Here is a 20,802-nt window from a genome sequence, read left to right as displayed (position 1 = left end):
TGGAAGACACAGGCATTTCAAGGTCAACGCTGTTTATGACCCCAAACCTAAGCCTATCCCTAGCTACATCGCTAACCCTACAACTACCCAGCATAGACACACTGCAAAGTCCAGGAACATGTAAAATTACACAATAGCTTACCTAACAATAATCCTACCATGAACAATCTTACTCACACTGCAGAAGCCAGGTACTTGATCCACGTGCCATCCCTAAGTGGAAGCTGAATTCTGACACAAACCGGATTGTCCAGAAGTGACTTGCAGGTACCTGGATTTCTGCACTATCTGACATTTACCAAAAGAAGATCCCGAAACCTAAAAATCATACCCACACTCCAAACCTCAGGTACATGAATTGGAACCCTAAACCTAAAAGTAATCCTAACCCTAAATCTATGCAGCAGGACCACATTCCAATACCCAGGTACTTGAAATTCTACATTACACCTAACCCTCACCATGAACTGACGCTAATACTCACTTTCAAACCCACACTTGAAGACACAGGCATTTCCATTTCAATGCTACGTATCACCCCAACCCTATACCTAACACTAGCTAGATCGTTAAGCCTAATACTACAAGTCATACACACACTGCAATGTTCAGGCACGTGTTACAAAACACTATACTTTACCTAACACTAATCCTAGCTCTAACAATCCTACTAAAACTCCAATAAACAGGTACTTTAACCACATCCTATCCCTAATCCTAAACAGAATTGTGACACAAACCATAATGCCCAGAAGTCATTTTCAGGTACCTCTATTTCAGCTCTACCAGTGACACTTATGAAAAGAAGAACTCTAACCCTAAAAATTATACCCACACTTCAAACTTCAGGTACATAAATTGGAAACCTAAATGTTAACCTAATCCTAACCCTAACCCTAAGCAGCAGGATAAATTCCAATACCCAGGTTCTCGAAATTCTACAATATCCCTAACCCTCACTATGAACTTACGCTAATACTAACTTTCCAACCCACACTTAAAGACACAGGCATTCCAATATCAACCCTATCTATCACCCCAAACCTAAACCTAACACTTGATAGAACCTTAACCCTGCTACTACCCATCGTAGACACACTGCAATGTTCAGGAATATGAAAGAAAACACTATATTTTAGCTAACAATAATCCTATCTCTAACAATTCCACTTACTCTCCAATTACCAGGTACTTGATCCATGTGCCATCCCTAAATGTAAGCTGAATTGTGACACAAACAGGAACACCCAGAAGTTATTTTCTCATAACTCTATTTTTGCACTATCCATGACACTTACCGAAAGATGACCCCTCACTCTAAAAATGATACCCAAACTCCATACGTCAGGTATAGGAATTGGAACCCTAAACCTAAAACCAATCCTAACCCTAACCATAAGCAGCAAGACCTAATTCCAATACCCAGGTACTTGAAATTCTACATTATCCCTAATCCTCACGATGAACTTATGCTTATACTAACTTTCCAACACACACTTGAAGACACAGGCATTTCAATTTCAAAGCTAACTATCACCCCAACCCAAACCCTAACCCTAGGTAGAACTTGAACCCAACACTTCCCGTCACAGCCACACTGCAATGTTCAGGAATATGCAACAAAATACCATACTTTACCTAACACTAATCTTAACTCTGTCAATCCTACTCACACTTCAATAACAACGTACTTGATTCACATGACATCCCGAACCCTAAGCCAAATTGTGACACAAACCATAATGCCCAGAAGTCATTTTCAGTTACCTCTATTTCAGCACTATCTGTTACACTTTCCAAATGAAGACCTCTAATCCTAAAAATCATACCCACACTCCAAACATCAGGTATATGAATTGGAATTGGAATTGGATGCTGATTCTCACCTGAGATTTGCAAGAAGTCTGCCCTTAGTCTTCTAGCATTCCAAGTGGTTAGCTCTTTTGAAGGAAACTGGGTGATAAGATGTGGAAGAGGGTATCAGAGTAGAACTGATGAGCTTGGTGCACAAGAAAACCCTTAGTGACACAGGAAACCCACCTAGATACTGGGATGATTGACCGTGAAACAGTCCTGTCCCCAGAATCCAACCTTTCCTAAGGAACAACTAAAAACTCATGCTCACAGTTCCCAGGCCAGGGCCCCAACAGGCACAAATTCTGTGTACAGTCACACACTCAGTGCTCAACAGGTGAGCATCCATTTGAGATTTGAGCCCACCTAGGCCATGTGTCCTCATACAACCTCTAGCATGGCTGAGGACACCTTCCTTTCTGATCTGAGTACCTGCATTTCTAGGAAGGGGCAGGCAAGGTGCCAAGGGACACCTCTGTCATTTACGCAAGGAAATGGACCTCAGAACACCTCGTCAGTGGCCTGGGCCTAAGCCCACACCTACCTGGATGTCTGTAGGTATCCACCAGGGTAACAGTACAGCTCCCTGTGACATTGGGAGCCCAAAGAAAATCAATTCTGGGAATAATGATTTCATCTACATCTTGCACCAGCACGTCTGAACTGTTGAGATCACTGTGTGGTTTTGTGCCACCCAGCTGCTTGACGACCAGGGCCCTTCTGGAACTCCATGAACAAAGACTGGTCAGAGAATTCTTCTCTTAAAGGGAAACCTGCAGATGTTCTAAGGGTCAGTGTCTATAGGCCTGGATATTTGGATATTAGCAAGAATCCCTGCCTCATCCTGTATTACTGTGAGCATGAAAAATTCATTATAGGCCAGCCAATCTACATGAAATGGGAGGCTTACTGTAGCCACTTGGAAGAGTCCATTATTTGGCCTTCATTGGCACACAGGTCAAACAGTATTTGGAAAGGCAGAAGGGTGCCCGAGTGTCCTCCTTCAATATTCATCTGAAAAAAGGTGTCTCAAGGATGAAGGTGGCAACACCTCTCAAGACCTGATTTCCCTAGCATGATACCTACTGATAAATCATGGCAACACCAGGTTAGGCAGAGGCTCCTTTGTGAGCTCTCAAAGGAACATCAATCAGATCTTGTGAACAAGGCTATGTCAATGACAGGACTTACCTCACAATCTGAAAAATACAGCTTACCTATCAATCTTGTGTCAACAACCAATTCTTCATATCTATATAAAGATAAAGAGAAGGCCAATCACACCATGCTAAAAGCACAGAATTCTGCATACACTTTGTTCCGCAAGAACACTAGGCCTTTTCATTTGCCAGCACCACTGGCACAAAAGGCTCTCACTTTCCCCGGATAGGAGAACCAATCTGAGTGGAGCACTCTCACTCTGAGGCACTTATCTTCATCAAGTGGTCAACTGCAGAGAATTGTGGGCATCTTCTTTGGCAGGCTGGTCCACAAAAATACCATTTGAACAAGGACACAAAGACCCTTGATCTTCATTTCCCTGCATCCTACAACAAGCACAAACTCCTATTTACTTACCTGGCTAAGTTTGCCCTTCATTGTTTCCCTGAGCACTTGCACCCAAGCCTGGCCACCAACAGAGGGCCTAGGATCTCTTACCAAGGTCCATAGAGAGAACTTGCCTGGAGCTATGAGGTCCCTACATGCCATTACCCATGTCCTGGAGATGTTGAATGGGGCACCCTCTCTTGGCTCACCATCAGATCTGCACATCTCACTGGACAAGGAGCCCAGAAGAAACTACTGTTTACCCACACCTGTTTATGTGTCCACCTATACCAATTCCATGTTGTCCTACATTCAAGGTCCATCACCACTACAGGCTCCTCCCTCTGCCACAGAGTAGCCAGAAAACAGGAAAGGAAGTTCCCCAAAGATGCCTGCCAAACTACTCCAATCCTTACTTGAGGGAACCACCCTATGACAATTTCCTGTTGCCCCACTTGATCCCTAGTGTGACTAGTGTGAAATGCAGGATATACCTGACAGCAGGGATCCAATATCATCTAATGCTCCCACACAATAGCAAAAAGACACTGAATACACACTTGCAAAATAGAGTGGGTTACATCAGAAGTTCACCATCAATAGTCATATCTATGCCAGAAATAGTGTCACTGATGTCGAATATGAAATCAGCTCAGAACCTTACACTACTCCAGACCTGCAGAGGATACTTGTCCAGGAAACAGGACAACACCTTATGCACACTCTCCTCACGTCCACCTGGATACAAAAGATCCCACGGTCCTCAATGAGTTACAAGGACCATGGTTCTTACCTGAGATGTCCATGAGGTCGCAGCCAGAGTCTTCTACATTTCATATTTTCTCTTGAAGGGAACTTGAGAAGACATGGAGAAGAGGGTGTTGTGTAGAGTCCATAAGCATTTCTGTGCCAAGAAAAACTCTGATGACACTAGAAACCTACCTGTATACTGAGAGGATTGCCAAGGAAACATTACTGTCCCCAGAGTTAAAACTCTCGTAGGTGGACACCTTCAAACTCACCTATGCTTACTGCAACCAACCAGAACAAGGGCCAAAACCTGCACAGAAGTACATTTTCAATGCTCACTGGTTTGGTATCCATTTGACCTATCCAAGCCCAGTGTACCCTTGTAGTTAGTGGACTGGCTGAGGATTCCCTCCATGTGACCTGAAATCCTCCAAATCAACACAGTGGACAGGAAGAATGACGGACACTTTTGTCACATGTACATGTGGAGTTCAAGCATCCTTGTTGGTGGCCAGGACACAAGTCCACACTTCCATGGAGGTGTGTAGAGATCACTGTACTTTGTGTGTCTCACTCTGACAACAGGAGCCCTGTGAAAAACACAAGTGGGAAAACACAAGAGGGATTTAGTCCACATTGCCTCACACCAGCACAGATGAGAACTGCAAAGGTTACTGTGTTTGTTTTCAGGAACTGCTGGGTTCATGACATGCATCCTTGCAGAAGTCGACAGACAACACCTGGTAAAAATTATCTCTCCCTATACAGGAATCTGAAGGAGTTCCAAGGATCAATACTGGTAGAAAGCAGGATATGAACAAGTATCCATGCATCTCGTTCAAGGATGGAGAACTTGAAAACTGTATGTACGCCAGCCATCTTACATGAAAACTGAATGCTTATCCATAGCCATTGGGGAAAGCCTCTTATTTTACCTTCAGTAGCACAAATGTCCAAAAATGTAGAAATGACCAAGATGCTCAGGTCTCCTCTCCAATGTTTAGCAGAAAAGAAAGGTGTTCTACAGACAATGGGAGCAACATCTCACAAAACCTGATCACCAGCTAGGCCCTTGGCAGGATGGCTGGTGATAAAATACGGCAAGACCAGATCAGGCACAGATTCCTTTTGACCTCTCTGATGAACAACAAGCCTTGTGAAACAGGCTATGTCCACATTAGGAGTTACCTGACAATCTGCAATCTTTCCTCAACAAACTTTTCTTAACTGCTGCATTTTGCCAGCTACACTGTGATAACACCATGTAATTCAGCATGCAGTTTGCTCTGCAAGAGTATTCGGCCCTCACATTGGACATCACTACTTGAAGAGAAGGCTTTTGTTTCACCCACATACCAGAACCATTCTGAGGAGAACACTATCATCCCATGAAACTAATCATTATCAACTAGTCCTATAAAGATTCTTTTCATTCTGTTCTGCACACTGGCCCACCACAGTGTCACTAGATGAGGGTATGGGCAATCTCAGGACACACAGGCCCTCAACATTCATTTTCCTTCACCATATACGAAGCACAAACTCCTGGTCACTAGACTGGCAAAGTTCCATATTCATTGCTTCCCTGGGTACTTGTACTCAAAATAAGACCAAAACAAACCTCATTGTCCCCATCACTTACCAAGTTCCATGGAGATTCTCTGTCCTGTACCGAGGTGCAGGCCCATACCTACCCTTACCTGGATCCTGGCACTACTCAAAGGTTTGGCTTCTCCTGGGTCACCATCTCTTCAGGACTGTTCAGTGGGAAAGATGCCCAAGAACTCCTACTCTTTACCAGTCCCTTTTTCCATATGTACCTGCACAATCTCCACATCTTCCTCTCATTCAGAGTATATCACCTCCACTATGCTCCTCCTATGGGCCCACAGACAAGCTGTCAACAGTTAATGGACACTCTCCAGAAGATACCTGCCCAACTGCCCCAATTCCTACCCAAGGACCCCCCCTGTAACAATGATGTGTTGCCCCATTGATTCCCCTGCTGGGACCAAGTATAAAATGGATGAGACTTGCAGGCAGGGAAGCAATAGCACCTAATGCTTCCTCACAAAACCAGGAAGGCTTGTTCACAGGAGATATTCCCAGGAAACATGAGACCATCTCAGTATATGTTCCCTTCTGACATTCATCTGGATCCAGATGATGTATTCCCTAAAGTGATATGAGGACCCTGATTGCTACCTTCACATGATTTATGGCCACAGGCTTTTAGACTTCAGGATCCTCTCTTCAAGGGAAACTGGAGAAAGTATGAGGAAGAAGGTTTCAACATAGAGCTGATGAGCATTTCAATGCACAAGAAAACCACTGAGTGACACAAGAAACCAACTTCAATGCTGGGATTCTTGCCAGGAACACAGTCCAATCCCCAGAATTAAACCTCTCTCTCCTAAGGGGACACCTGTTAACTCTCCTATGCTGACTGCTACCTGGGCAGTGCTCCAACAAGTACAAACCCTGGATAGACTCACACATTCAGGGCCAGGAATTTAGCTCAGTGGTTTCACCGCCTGCTGCACAAGAGCAAGGACCCAAGTTTGATCCCCGGTACCAAAAAAAAAAAAAAAAAAAAGAATCACACATTCAATCCTCATCAGTTGGGCAACCATTTGTCCCTGTTCACGCCAAGGATCCCTTGAAATAGTAGCATGGCCAAAGACTCCATCCCTTCTGATCTAAGTACCTGAATTTCAAGGTAGGGGCCTGGAATGCCCAGGGACACCTCTGTTATCTTCTCACCTGGCAGGTGTGCTGGACCTAAACACACACTTACCATCTATCTTTAAGGATCCTCCTGCATATTTTCTGTGGCTCACTCTGACATGCGTAGGTAGCCCTGTCAACACCACATCGAGGAATATTGACTTAGTACACATCTCCTTGCAGCACTAATTGTGAGAATGGCAGAGGTCACTGCATTAGTTTGCAGAGCCCACTTGTTGGACTATCTGGGTCCTTGTAGAACAGAAAGGACAAAGCTGTTAAAGTGAAGCCTGAAGATGTTCTGAGGGTCAGTATTCCCAGTGATTGGCATTTGGATACAATCAGCAATCTCTGGCTGTGAACACAAAAAATACATTAAGGCCTAATCATTCTACATGAAATGAGGTTCTTACCTGTAACCACCACAAAGACTCTCTCGTTCTACCCTGAGTCATACACACACCAAACAGTGGTACAAACAGAAGGTTGCCCATGTGCCCTCCTCCAACACTCCTGAGAAACAAAAGGTGGACATGGTGGCACATGCCTGTAATCCCAGCATTTGAGAAGCTGAGCTGAGAGGATCGCTTTGAGTTTGATCCCAGCCTGGGCTACATAGTTCAAGGACAGGCTGAACTACATATTAAGACCCTGTCTCAAACAAACAAAGATAAATGATGACCCATGGCTGAAGTTGGCCACATGCAAGATCTGATCTTGACTAGGGCATTTTTGAGATACCTTGGCATAAAACATCACAATACCAGGGTTAGGAAGAAGCTCATTTTTGACCTCCCTAGGGAAGCATGACTCATGCTATGTCCACATTAGTAATTACCTTACCATCAGCAATCTCACCTCAACAAACTGACTTTCATTCTTATATATACATATACATATATATATACATATATATATATACATATTATATATATACCTGAAAAGAAGGCCAAAAAAACCATTTTAAAGCCATGTAATTCAGCATACCTTGCAAGAGCACATGGCTTTCCCATCATTCATCACCACTTGCACAAATGTTTTCTCTCCACCTGGATGTCACAACCAATCTGAGGGGTAAACTATCATCCCAAGTTACTAATCCTCATCAACTGGTCACCTGCACTGATTCCAGTGCCTCTTGCTGGGCACGTTGTTCTGCCACAATGTCACTGGATCAAGAAAAAACACTCCCAGAACCTCAGCCGGTCCCAGCACCCGGAAGGAAGCTCCTCCACCACCATCCCAGGCTCCTAGGGCAGTGAAGCTCAGCCAGTCCCAGCACCCGGAAGGAAGCTCCCCACCTCCATCCCAGGCTTCTAGGGCCAAGAAGGTGAGCCAGTCCCAGCACCCCTAGGGCAGAGGAGCTGAGCCAGTCCCAGCACCCGGAAGGAAGCTCCCCCGCTGCCATCCCAAGCTCCTAGGGCAGAGAAGGTGAACCGCATGGGCGCCAGAAGCATCCCCCATGGAAATGAGAAGACACATAAACAAGCCTCAAAAACAGACTTCTGGATCACCTACAGCAACCCCAAAGGGAAACAAGATGGGACCGTCTGATACTCAACCACCTGGACTCTCTGAGCTGGCAACAAAAGGGGATCTGGGAAAAATGACATCAGAAATAATTACTCAGATAACAGCAAAGATTTTGCTCGTGGTGCAAAACATGATTAATAAATCTAGAGGGGACACAGATAAAAAAATAGAGGATCTGAGGAATATGATGGAATCCCAACATAGGAAACAAATGGAATCCATAAAACAGATACAAACAGATTTCTAAGAGATTAAAAACTCCATCAAAAGCCTGCACAGCAGAATGAACCAATGTGAGGATAGAATTTCAGATATAGAAGATAAGATTGCAATTAGTGAGGGGGAAAATAAAAATTGCTTTAAAATTGTAAGGGAACATGAGAAATCAATCCAGCAGCTGCTAGACAATGCAAAGAAGAATAACATAAGACTGATCGGAGTCAATGAAGAAACAGGAGAGAGTGCAGATGACATAAAAAAAACTCTTTGCAGCAGTAATGGCAAAAAACTTCCCAAGCTGGGGAAAAGAACTTGACATACAGATAAGTGAGGCATATAGGACTCCAAATAGCCATGATCAAAAAAGATCTACACATAGGCATATAATTGTTAAGATTCCACAAACTCAACAAAGAACAAAGTTCTACAAGCAGTTAGAGAAAAGAAACAAATCACATACAAAGGAAAGCCCATCAGAATCTCAGCAGACTTGTCAACACAAACCCTCAAGGCAAGAAGAGCTTGGGGTGACATATTCCAAGCCCTAAAAGAAAACAGCCTCTAACCCAGATTGATGTACCCTGCAAAACTATCTTTCAAAATGGATGGAGAAATAAGATACTTTCATGACAAAGAGCACCTTAGCAACTTCATGAATAACAAACCAGCACTCCAAATAATTTTACACAATATCCTAGGAATGGACATTGAGGATCACAATCTCAGGAAGCAAAGCAGAACGAACCCATCTGGCATGACAAGAAATTAAATGCAAAGGGGGAGATCCCAACAAAAACAAAAAGTCATGGTGATGGTAAGTCAATATGTTTCAGTTATAAACATCAATGTTAATGGTCTCAATTCACCAATCAAAAGAAACAGACTGGCAGAATAGTTCAAGAAGCAAAACCCAACAACATGCTGCATACAAAAAACATACTTAATTCAAAATGAAACTCACAGACTGAAAGTTAAAGGTTGGAAAACAATACTGCATGTGACAGGAACCCGAAAAAAAGCAGGAGTAGCTATCCTCTTTGGAGATCGAGTAGATTTCAAACCAACACTGATTAAGAGAGACAAAGGACACTAAATCCTTGTAAAGGGAAGAATCCAAGAGGAAGAGATGACAATCATAAATATCTATGCACCAAACACTAGTGCGCCCAACAATATAAAACAAATACTAACGGACATGAAAAGTCAAATAGGCACTAATACAATTGTAGTGGGGGACCTCAACACCCCACTGTCACAAATAGATCAACTAGACAAAAAATAAGTAATGAAATACTAGAACTCAAACTCTTGAACAAATGAACTTAACAGATGTTTACAGAGTCTTCCACCCCACAAAATCAGAATACACATTCTTCTCAGCTCCACATGGGTCATTCTCCAAAACAGACCACATACTCACACACAGAACATGTTTAAGTAAGTGCAAAGAAATTGAAGTTATCCCCTGTATATTATCAGACCATAGTGCCATGAAATTGGAGATCCATAGTAAAACAAACTTGAAAAATTTCATAAACATGTGGAAACTGAACAACACTCTTCTGAATAACCAATGGGTCATAGAGGAAATTAAAGAAGAAATCAGACAGTTCCTTCAATTAAATGACAATGACAATACAACATATCAGAATCTATGGGACACAATGAAAGCAGTCTTACAAGGAAAATTCATAGCATTGAATATACATATTAGGAAAACAGAACAAGCCCAATTAAACAACCTGATGCTGAACCTCAAGCTTCTAAAAAAAGAAGAGCAAGACAACCCCAAAGCTCATACAAGGGAGGAAATTATAAGGATCAGAGGAGACATCAATGCAATGGAGACTGAAAGAACGATACAAAAAATCAATGAAGCCAAGAGTTGGTTCTTCAAAACAATCAACAAAATTGACAAACCCTTAGCCAACTTTATCAGAAAAAGGAAAGAAAAGGCCCAAATCCATGCAATTAGGAATGAAAAGGGTGAAATTACAACAGACCCAGCAGAAATCCAGATGATCATCAATACCTACTTCCAGAACCTATATGCCAATAAGATGGACAACACAGAAGAAATGGACAGATTCCTAGATACATATGAATTACCCAAGTTGAATGAAGAAGACTAAAAATTCTGAACAACCCAATATCAACCAATGAAATTGAAAATGTAATTAAAAACTTAACTAAGAAAAGCCCGGGCCCTGATGGCTTCACTCCTGAATTCTACAAGACATTTGGAGAGGAACTACTGCCACTGCTGTTTAAACTCTTCAATGAAATTGAAAGGGAAGCAATACTCCCAAATTCATTCCTGGAAGCAAGCATCACCTTGATCCCCAAAGCAGAGAAAGACCCAACTGAAAAGGAGAACTGTAGGCCAATCTCACTAATGAACATAGATGCAAAAATCCTTAATAAGATACTGGCAAATAGAATGCAGAAGATCATCAGGAAGATCATACACCCTGATCAAGTGGGATTCATCCCAGGGATGCAGGGATGGTTCAACATATGCAAATCAATCAGTGCAATACACTATAACAATAGAGCCAAGGACAAAAACCATATGATTATCTCCATAGATGCAGAAAAAGCATTTGACAAAACCCAACATGCATTTATGATAAAAAAAAAAACCCTACAAAAAAATTGAAATAGATGATATCTACCTCAAACTGATAAAAGCCATCTATGAAAAACCAACAGTCAATATCATACTAAATGGTCAAAAACTGAAATCCTTCACACTAAAATCAGGAACAAGACAAGGATGTCCACTCTTGTTCAATATAGTTTTGGAAACATTAGCCATGGCAATTAGACAAGAGAAAGAAATAAAAGGAATAAAGATAGGAAATGAAGAAGTCAAATTGTCATTATTTGTAGATGACATGATACTCTATACAGAAGACCCCAAGAACTCCACCAAAAGTCTTCTAGACTTAATAACCAAATTCAGTCAAGTAGCTGGTTATAAGGTCAACACACAAAAATCAATAGCTTTCCTCTACATGAAGGACAGACTCACTGAGAGAGAAATAGGGCAAACAATTCCTTTCACAATAGCACCCAAAAAACTGAAATACCTAGGAATCAACCTAATGAAAGAAATCAAAGACCTCTTCTCTGAAAACTATAGCACTCTGAAAAGACAGATTGAAGAGGATATCAAAAAATAGACAGACATCCCCTGCTCCTGGGTAGGAAGGATTAATATAGTGAAAATGGCCATACTTCCAAAACTGCTATATAGATTCAATGCAATTCCAATTGAGATCCCAGCAGCATACTTCATAGACCTTGAGAAAACATCCAAAAATTCATGTGGAATAAGAGACCCAGAATAGTAAAAGCAATTCTAGGTAATAGAGACAAGGCAGGGGGTATCACAATCCCCAACCTGCAACTCTACTACAAAGCTACTGTGATAAAAACAGCATGGTACTGGCAAAGAAACAGAATTGAGGACCAGTGGAACAGATTAGAAGATGCAGGAACAACTCCAGACACGCTCAGCCATCTTATCTCTGATAAAGGAGCCAAACACCTTCACTGGAGGAAAGATAGCCTCTATAATAAATGGTGCTGGAAAAATTGGGCTTCAACTTGCCAAAGATTAAAACTAGACCTATATCTCTTGCCATGCAGTAAACTAAAATCAAAATGGATTAAAGATCTAAATATTAAAATAGAAACTCTGAACCAGTTGGAACAGAGATTAGGTAGAACTCTTGAAGACATCGGTGTAGGAAAAGATTTTATGAACAAAACCTCAGTTGCCCATGAACTAGCACAAACAATCAACAAATGGGATCTCTCATTAAAAAGCTTCTGCACAGCAAAAGAAACCACCAGCAATGTGAAAAGACAACCCACAATGTGGGAAAATATTTTCACCTGCTTTTCCTCAGACAAACGTCTACTATCTTGAATCTATAAAGAACTTAAAAAGATCAGATCTCCCAAATTTTAAGACCCAATCCAAAAATGGGCATCTGAAATGAACAGACATTTCTCAGATAAGGAAGTAGAAATACCAAATAAATACATGAAAAAATGTTCAACATCACTGGTCATTCGAGAGATGCAAATGAAAACAATGCTGAGAGTCCACCTCACCCCAGAAAGAATGGCTGCTATCATGAAATCGACCAATAACAAATGCTGGTGGAGCTGTGGGGAAAGAGGAACCCTGTTTCATTCCTGGTGGGAGTGTAGACTTGTGCAACCACTGTGGAAATCAATATGGAGATACCTCAAAGAACTAGGACTGGAAGTCCCATTTGACCCCGCTATTCCACTGCTGGGGATCTTCCCCAAAGAATTAAAAGAATCATACCACAGTGATATATGTGCGCCCATGTTCAGAGCAGCACAGTTTGTGATAGCTAAAACTTGGAAACTGCCCAAATGCCCATCAACTGGAGACTGGACCAAGAAAATGTGGTTTTTTAATAAAATGGAGTACTACTCAGCCATAAAATATGAGAAATTAGAGACATTTATTGCTACATGGATGCACATTGAGGCGATACTCTTAAGTGAAATAAATAGGACATACATGTATCAATACCGAATCGTTTCTCTGGTGTGAGAAACTGAAAGTGTAAATAAGGACTAAAATGTATAATAGGTAATGTGAAATAGGAAGAAAAGGGGCAAAGGGGAAGGAAGTGGGAGGGCTAGGGGAAAGGAAAGAAGGGTATGGAATTAATATGAGAAAATGGAAAAATAGGAACAAAATCTTTGTAAATAGGGAGGAATGGAGGGGTTGAAGGGAGGGCTGGGCAAGAGTGAAAAATAAGAACCAAGAGAGATTATATAAAGGTGCAAATTTACAATGATGAACGTCATTATATTGTATACCTAAAATGTACCAATCATTAGAATAAATAATCAATAATGCAAAATAGGAAGAAAATGTCCAAAGGTGTAGGGGTAGTGAGAAGGGCAGGGGAAAGGAAAGAAGGGAAAGGAAAAATGCTGAGAAATGGAAATAAAGTCTTTGTAAATAGGGAAGGGTGGAGGGGGTGAAGGGAGGGCAAGGAATGGGGGAAAAATAAGAACCAAGATGCATCATGTAAAAGTACAAGGTCCCAATGAGAAATGTAATTGTGTTGTATACCTAAAATGTACCAATAAAAGAATTTAAGAGGGCCGGGGATTTAGCTCAGTGGTTCCGGTGCCTGCCTTGCAAGTACAAGGTCCCAAGTTCAATCCCCAGTACCAAAAAAAAAAAAAAAAAAAGAATTAAAGAAAAAAAAAAGATTATTAAAGTCTGAGATTCGTGTTACTGGTTGTGGGAACATTTTATAAACAAGAAAGATTGAAAATGCAATGATAAAGGTGATAGGATAAAAGTGTGCTTTTCTTCAGTTGTAAAATTCAGTTCCTAATTTGGTCTAGAAATGATGAACAAATTAATATTTAATAGGTAACAAGACAATCAACAGCAAGACAAAAATCAAGATCATGGTGATCCAGTCTTCCAGAGGATTTAATCACCTGCAATTTGAATCACTATGCTTAAGATACCTTCTGCAGAATTCTTTGCATAAGCCTATTAAAGACAGTTCATGAAATATCCTTCTCATTTTGTGCAACATATTCAGATATAGGTTTGGCTTTATACTCATAAGTCCAAGACCACAGAAATTCACTCTTTTATTTTATTTAGTAAGAATTAGTACTAAGCCTAAATTTTACACTTCTCAGCCTAAATGTCAAGGACAACTGTAGGCACATGATTAGCCCCCAGATAGAATTTGCATCAGAAAGGCAGCATGCCTGATAGAAAGGTCTGGAACCTTGGTCTTAAATTGCACCCTGCCACCTACTAATTGAAAAATCTTGAATAATTTGAATCTCAATGGGTTTTTATTTAGTCTTATTAAAATGAAGGGTTTAACGAGATGATTTTTTTTTTTTTTTTTTTTTTTTTTTTGGTACCAGAGATCAAACTTGGGACCTTGTGCTTGCAAGGCAGGCAGTGGAACCACTGAGCTAAATACCTGGTCCCTAACCAGATGATTCTTAATGGTTCATCTAACTAAAGCTTCTTTGATTTTATAAAGCAGTTGTCCAGAATTCTTCCAGTTTTGCATGTGGCAGAGGAACAGATGTAACATATGGAAAGAGCCAAGAACTCTGACTTTTTCTCCACAAAGTTACCAACTAAACATCAAAGTGTTTGTATGTGATTTTTTAAATGACTTCAAATTTTGTCTTTTGTTCTCTTTACATCCATAGCTTTTTCACATACAGAGTAAAGTAGTTAAATTAAGTAAAATAATAACAAGGAAATAATTGACATCTATTAAAACTATTAAAAATCAGGAAAATACATATGCTGGAAAAGCTATAGAAAAACTGCAGCACACACCCATGCTGATGTTACTGGCAAAACATTTTGAGGAGACATTTTGAATATACTTATCAAGTATCATAAACTTGTTTGACTTAGTAAACCCCCTATTCCAAATTTATATTTAGGATTGCTCTATTTCTCCAATTCTAAGCTTCAACCTTAAAATTTAATATCAATTCAATAATTTTTAAAAAGGAAAAACCAAATATACTAAAATATTACTGATACACAATAAAAGAATATGTATAACTTGGAATAAAAGAAGTATGAAAATTTTAAAGGAGAAAAATCCATATACAAAAATATACTCAAAGCAGACTTAGCTTTTGTTTCTTTGCTTTTTTTTTTTTTTTTTTTTGGTACTGGTGATCGAACTCGGGTCCTTGTGCTTGCGTAGCAGGTGGTGAAACCACTGAGCTAAATCCCCAGCCCAAATTAACCTGGGAAGTTGGATTGTTTTGTTTTGTTTTGTTTTGTTTTGGTACCAGGGATCGAACTCGAGTCCTTGTGCTTGCACAGCAGGTGGCAAAACCACTGAGCTAAATCCCCGGCCCTCTTCGCTTTGTTTTTTGAGATAGGATCTTGTGATGTAATCTAAAATGGCCTTATACTTAACTATGTCGCTCAGACTGGCACTGCACTCTCCAAAATCCTCCTGTCTCAGGCTCTTGATTCTAGGATTATAGGCACCCCTCTGTGTGGCATAGAGCAGAGTTATTTATAATTTCAAAAAATAGCACTGGCATCTAGTAATAAGAAAATGATTAAATAAAACGTAATATACAAATACAGTGGATGTAACACAGTTCTTAAAAATTCTACAAAAAGTGAAAAAGGAGGCATAGTTCCAAATTATTGTTACAAAATCTGTAAAATGAATAAGTGCATAAAATATAGTTTTATCAACTTTAGCAATATGTTCATATGGATAAAAATATTAAAAGATTTCAAACAAATGAGAAATTATGTCACTGAGATACTGGAATTGCATATACATGTGTATTTTTAAATGTCTTTCATATAGTTAAAATGTTTCAATCACAAGTAAAAGTTCTTAGAAACACTCATGTTTGTATTATACATATTTAAAGTGTACAACATGATGTTTTCACATATAGTCCACCAAAAAAGTATACATACTTCAGAAAAAAACATATAAATATTTTAATACTCAATTTATTGAGACATCATGAGATTAATGTCAGTTTCCTTTGGCCTCTACCATTACAAGAGGTGCTCAAAGTGGTGTCTGTGCACTTCCAGACATTTATTAGTATGGCAAACTGCTGGTTTTTAATGTTTGTAGTGCTTTTAAAACATTTAAAATAGTCGTTTTGGACTTACATCCTAATTTAAATGTTATCCTCACCATCAGGACTTCTACCATGCACCACTACTTCAAAAATTTTTATTAATCTTTCAGATATTTGTAGTGCATCTATGAGTTAATTTTATCAGAGGGAGGGAGTTTCTTATCTCTTGTATAACTAATTGAGGCTTTCATACATGACTTGATAATTATTGGTTTCCCCTTAAAAATATTACACACTATTACACACACATGCACAGTGAGAGTCTTGTGAGTTCTCTACCCTGTGACACTCAACCAAAGCCTTATATAATTTTTCCGTTTTCATTTTTTTATTCTTTCCGAGAACCTTTGACATTTTTTACCATTGATTTTTTTTTTTTTTTTGGTACCAAGAATTGAACTCAGGACCTTGCGCTTGCCAGGCAGGTGCGGCACTGTTGCGCTAACCCCTGGCACCTACCTTTGAAATTTAAAACATTGGTTGCTTATACCCTGGTCCTGGATAGATTTGTCAGTTTTACTTTGGCTAGGGCTTTTTCAAACCGACCATTTAATGTTTTCCCTCAACTTTAAAAAAACTTCTGTTTGTTCTGGAATCTTTTAAACATGCCAATAACCCATACACTGGATGTCTACTCTGTGGCTCTACCTGCTTTTCTAAGCCTGCTAAAACATATTCTTGGGGAAAACCTCCCCCGCTCTGAGTCTGAACCATCCCAGTACAGCCAGCCCCTCATCTCTGCGGAAAACTGCACCACCTCAAGAGCGGTTCACCATGGCGGCTGGTCACTTCCCTCCCTTCCAACCTACAGCCAAACCAAATGAACGAATGGAAATATGAGGAGGCAAAGCCCACAAAGCTTGTTCAGTACAGAGGGGTCTGGAGGACTGGGCCTCAATCACATTTTTTACATACGTCAATTTTAGAAACCTCTCACAGGACTGAGACTCCACCGCCACAGTCCGGCACCGCAGCCGCACAGGAAGGTACTGCTAATGGTCGCCAAGTGCACACCAGTTGGGAAGTGCCCGGATGTTCTTATGATGCCCGTGATGCCCGGATGTTCTTACGACACACACCCATTGTTGCTCAGGTGCCAAAGAGTGCACATGTGAAGGAAGTAGTACTGAAGGAGGCGCAAAAAATTCCTTGACATCAACGCGTGGAGTCCTACAAGTTCAACTAGGCTGTAAGAGAACTTCAACAGTGGGGTTTTTTTATGGCAGTTTATCTGCCTGATCCAAGACCCCAACCAGGACCACACACTGCAATTTGCTATCGTGTCATTTTTCATTTTTCTTTATTAAGTTTTATTAGTACATTATTGCAGTACATAATGATTGAATTCCTCATGGGGAGTTGGTACATGTACATAACACATCTTAATTCTTTCTCCATTCCTTTCCCTTCATCCTTTTTCTCCTCCATTCATCTCTTGTTCCCCTTCCCTTTTGCAAAAGATCTATCTCTCTGATTTTTATTTTATTTTCCTCTTTATTTATATTTTGGGTTTCTTATATAAGAGAAACCATGTCATATTTAAGCTCATGTGTCTGGTTTATTTCACTTAACATTATGGTCTCAAGGTGCATCTATTTTCCTACAAATTTCCTACCAAGTTTCCTTCAAGATAATCCTTATATATGACATAGTGATAATACCCCACTTGTGTAAAGACCATATTTTCTATATCCATTCATGCCTTGATGGACATAAAGGCTGCTTAGAAGATTTCTCTTATGAGTTGTGCTGCCATAATCAGTTTTTCAGTTTGTCTTTAATGACATTCACATTTTGAGGTTGTTTTTTAGTATTTGGGATCCAACCCAGAGCTTCATCCATGCTAGGCCAGTGCTCTACCACTGAGCTAAATCCCCAGGTCTGGCATTGACATTTTTTAAGAAGACAGGGTGGTTGTTTTGTATAATGTGTCCATCTATCCTGTGTTATCTCCTGTTATCTCAGAATCAGGTTATGAATTGGTGGTAGAAGTTCATACGTGATGAGGTTTGCATCCCTGTGGCTGTGTTGTCTCAGAAGGCATGTCATAGGACTTGGTGTTGACTAATCATTTGGTTGAGGTGGTGTCTTCCAGCTTTCTCCACTATAAAGATACCTTTTCCCCCATTGCAGTTAAGGGCCTTTTTTTTTTTTTTTGGTTCCTGTTCCCCATGGAATCTCCGTAGGTCTTTTATTACAGCATGTCAAATATCAATCTCTTTAACTTTACCCCTGCCTTGCTCTTATTAAATTCCCTCTCCCAGTTGGCAGTGTTAATACCCACCCAGAACCTCCAGCTAGAAAGCTCAGGGGTCTTTAATTTCTCCTTGTCCATATGTAGCCAAGAGGTCCTAGTGATTCTCAGAAACATCTACCAAATCAGACACCTCTTCTACTTTAATAATTTAATAGGCTAAGAGACTGTATTGAGTGAGGATTTAGGCAACATATTGTCTTAGGAAGAGGATGGGATGTGTACATTTATGCCCAGGGACAGTTGGAACCCTGTAAAAGACACTTTTTGTCATGCATAGTTGTAGGAACATCCCAGCTTATTTTCGGAGAACACCTCCACCTTCAACCCAAGACCTCCAATCTGTACTTTCAGGAGTGGATTTTTTTGGATTAAACCAAATAAGGACAGTCATTTCCATGGTTATACAGGTTGGTTATGAATAAATCATTTACAAAAGGCCAATCAGAACAAATGTGAAGAATGTTATTTGAAATGATGTAAATGAGAGCCTTCTCATCTTGGGAAATCATCTGAGAGCTGCTATGGCCCGAGGGAAGTCTGGAATAGATAAGAGAAGGTATGCCTAAGAACTCAGAAGTGGAGCCAGGTCTGAGGAAGGAGAACAATACAGTGAATTCTGGAAGAATTTTAATCCTTCTTGAAGTCAGATGTCAGAAATGAACAAACAAACCAGGTTTTTGTTACTTAAAGCTTTCAAATTTATTGATTACTTTTAGCCTGAAATATTGATATGGGTCCCAAATTCGGCCATAACAGAAGAATTAATTACGGGTGACATTATTTTAAAAATCACTTTAAAATTTATTCCCATTGAAAAGGTTGCATATGCTGCTGTTGGGATGGGAGAGCCCAATGCCCGTTGTGCCTATGAGGAAGTAAAGGAGCAAGCTAAAGTGGACTTACTAAGGCTGAATAACCTCTACTAGGACACTTGCTATGGCTGAAGAGAAAGGGTGAGCAACGGATGGACACAGGTATGAACAGCCAAAGGCTTTTGCCATGGAGACGACCAGGCCCTGAGCAGACAGCAAGCAATATTGTCAGTGTCTTGAGATCAGCAAAGCAGCACAGGTCTTGGGGCAGAAGGACTGCAGCTTGAAGACTTAGACAGCCCTACACACAAGTGAGGTCACAAGGACCGCACTTGCTAGCTGTGGAAGAAATCCCACGAGGACAGGACATGACTGGGCGCTGTGTGGTGGCTGAGTACCAGGGGAATCAGGCCCTCCCAGAGACCAATTGAGCCTTTCTAGACCTTGTGGAAGGATCAGGGCCCCACGGGTCTTGCCAGGTCAGGAGCTCTAGTGTGGCTCAGGTGGGCCCACACCCTCAGGCTGAGGTCGGCACAGGTCTGGCCGGGAAGCTGCCGGGGCCTTGTTGAGAGCGTCTGACACAGGCAGCCCCACTCCTGCACCCACACACCCTACTTTTTTTGACCACACACCTGGGGCAGGGGCCTAGACCTGTCCAGGACTCACCGGGGGCTGCCCCACCATGTCTCCAGAACCTCCCCAAGAGCCAAGGTTGGACCTGCCCCTGAGAGGTGTCACGTGCCATGCAGGTGTCAAGGGCAGGACCTCGAGGGGAGTGACTTGGTCACCGAGACACGATACCAGACACACACAAGTTAAATGAGGAGAGGTTTATCTCGGCTCGCACTTTGTAGAGCTTTCAGTCCCTAGTCAGCAGCTCAAAGACAGCACGGCATGGCAGAGGGGCCTGGCAGACAGAAAGCAGAGACCAGGGAGCAGAGGCCGTGAGATGAAGGCTTCCAGGCCCTGAACCAGGAGATTTCTCTCAGCCCAGATCCCACCTCCTGACAATCCAGGTGTACCACGCCCATGAGGCAATCACCTCCCAGAGGTGGCTCGTGAGTGCGTGAGGCTCTTCGGACAGGTAGCTATAAACTGTCCCCGAGGGAGAGGGATGCGAGGGCGACCTGGGGGCAGGAGGAGGGGCGCGCATCCCTGCAGGTCACCTTCCCAAGCTGGAGTTCTCTCCTGGGACTGGAACAAGCGGGCCGTGCAGTGACACCAAGCGGCCACCAGAGGGCAGCAGAGCCCTGCACTCAGATCATGCCCTGAGGTTGCCAGGGGCCCCAGCTCTGCCAGGATTGTATGAGGATGCGTAGCATAAAGAGAATATGTTCGTATATTCGTGCTTATTTCTACCACCTTATTCTGTCTTCCTCTCTGTCTTGCTTTCTCTAAGTAGGCTTGAAGCTTTTC

The 20,802-nt window shown here is 41.4% G+C and overlaps 1 long non-coding RNA gene across 2 annotated transcripts; it reads right to left on the bottom strand.

Annotated features, from left to right (window-relative positions):
• Positions 1-1,893: 1,893 nt before the first annotated feature.
• LOC110346167 (uncharacterized) lies at positions 1,894-7,334 on the bottom strand. Of its 2 annotated transcripts, XR_015448281.1 has the most exons (5): positions 6,950-7,334; positions 4,425-4,742; positions 4,196-4,306; positions 3,072-3,106; positions 1,906-1,953 (listed from the first exon to the last, which is right to left on the bottom strand). It is a non-coding gene; the product is annotated as an uncharacterized LOC110346167 (long non-coding RNA). The 2 variants fall into 2 exon arrangements; XR_015448280.1 differs by lacking the exon at positions 6,950-7,334 and having other exon boundaries at positions 1,894-1,953; positions 4,425-4,802.
• Positions 7,335-20,802: the final 13,468 nt, after the last annotated feature.

Source organism: Heterocephalus glaber, unplaced genomic scaffold (genome assembly GCF_053883595.1).
Source record: "Heterocephalus glaber isolate CG9 unplaced genomic scaffold, H.glaber_assembly_v1.0 deba00001806, whole genome shotgun sequence".
NCBI classification, from domain to species: Eukaryota; Metazoa; Chordata; class Mammalia; order Rodentia; family Bathyergidae; genus Heterocephalus; species Heterocephalus glaber.
The sequence above is the reverse complement of the archived record's forward strand: the minus strand, read 5'-3'. Positions and strand labels throughout refer to the sequence as shown.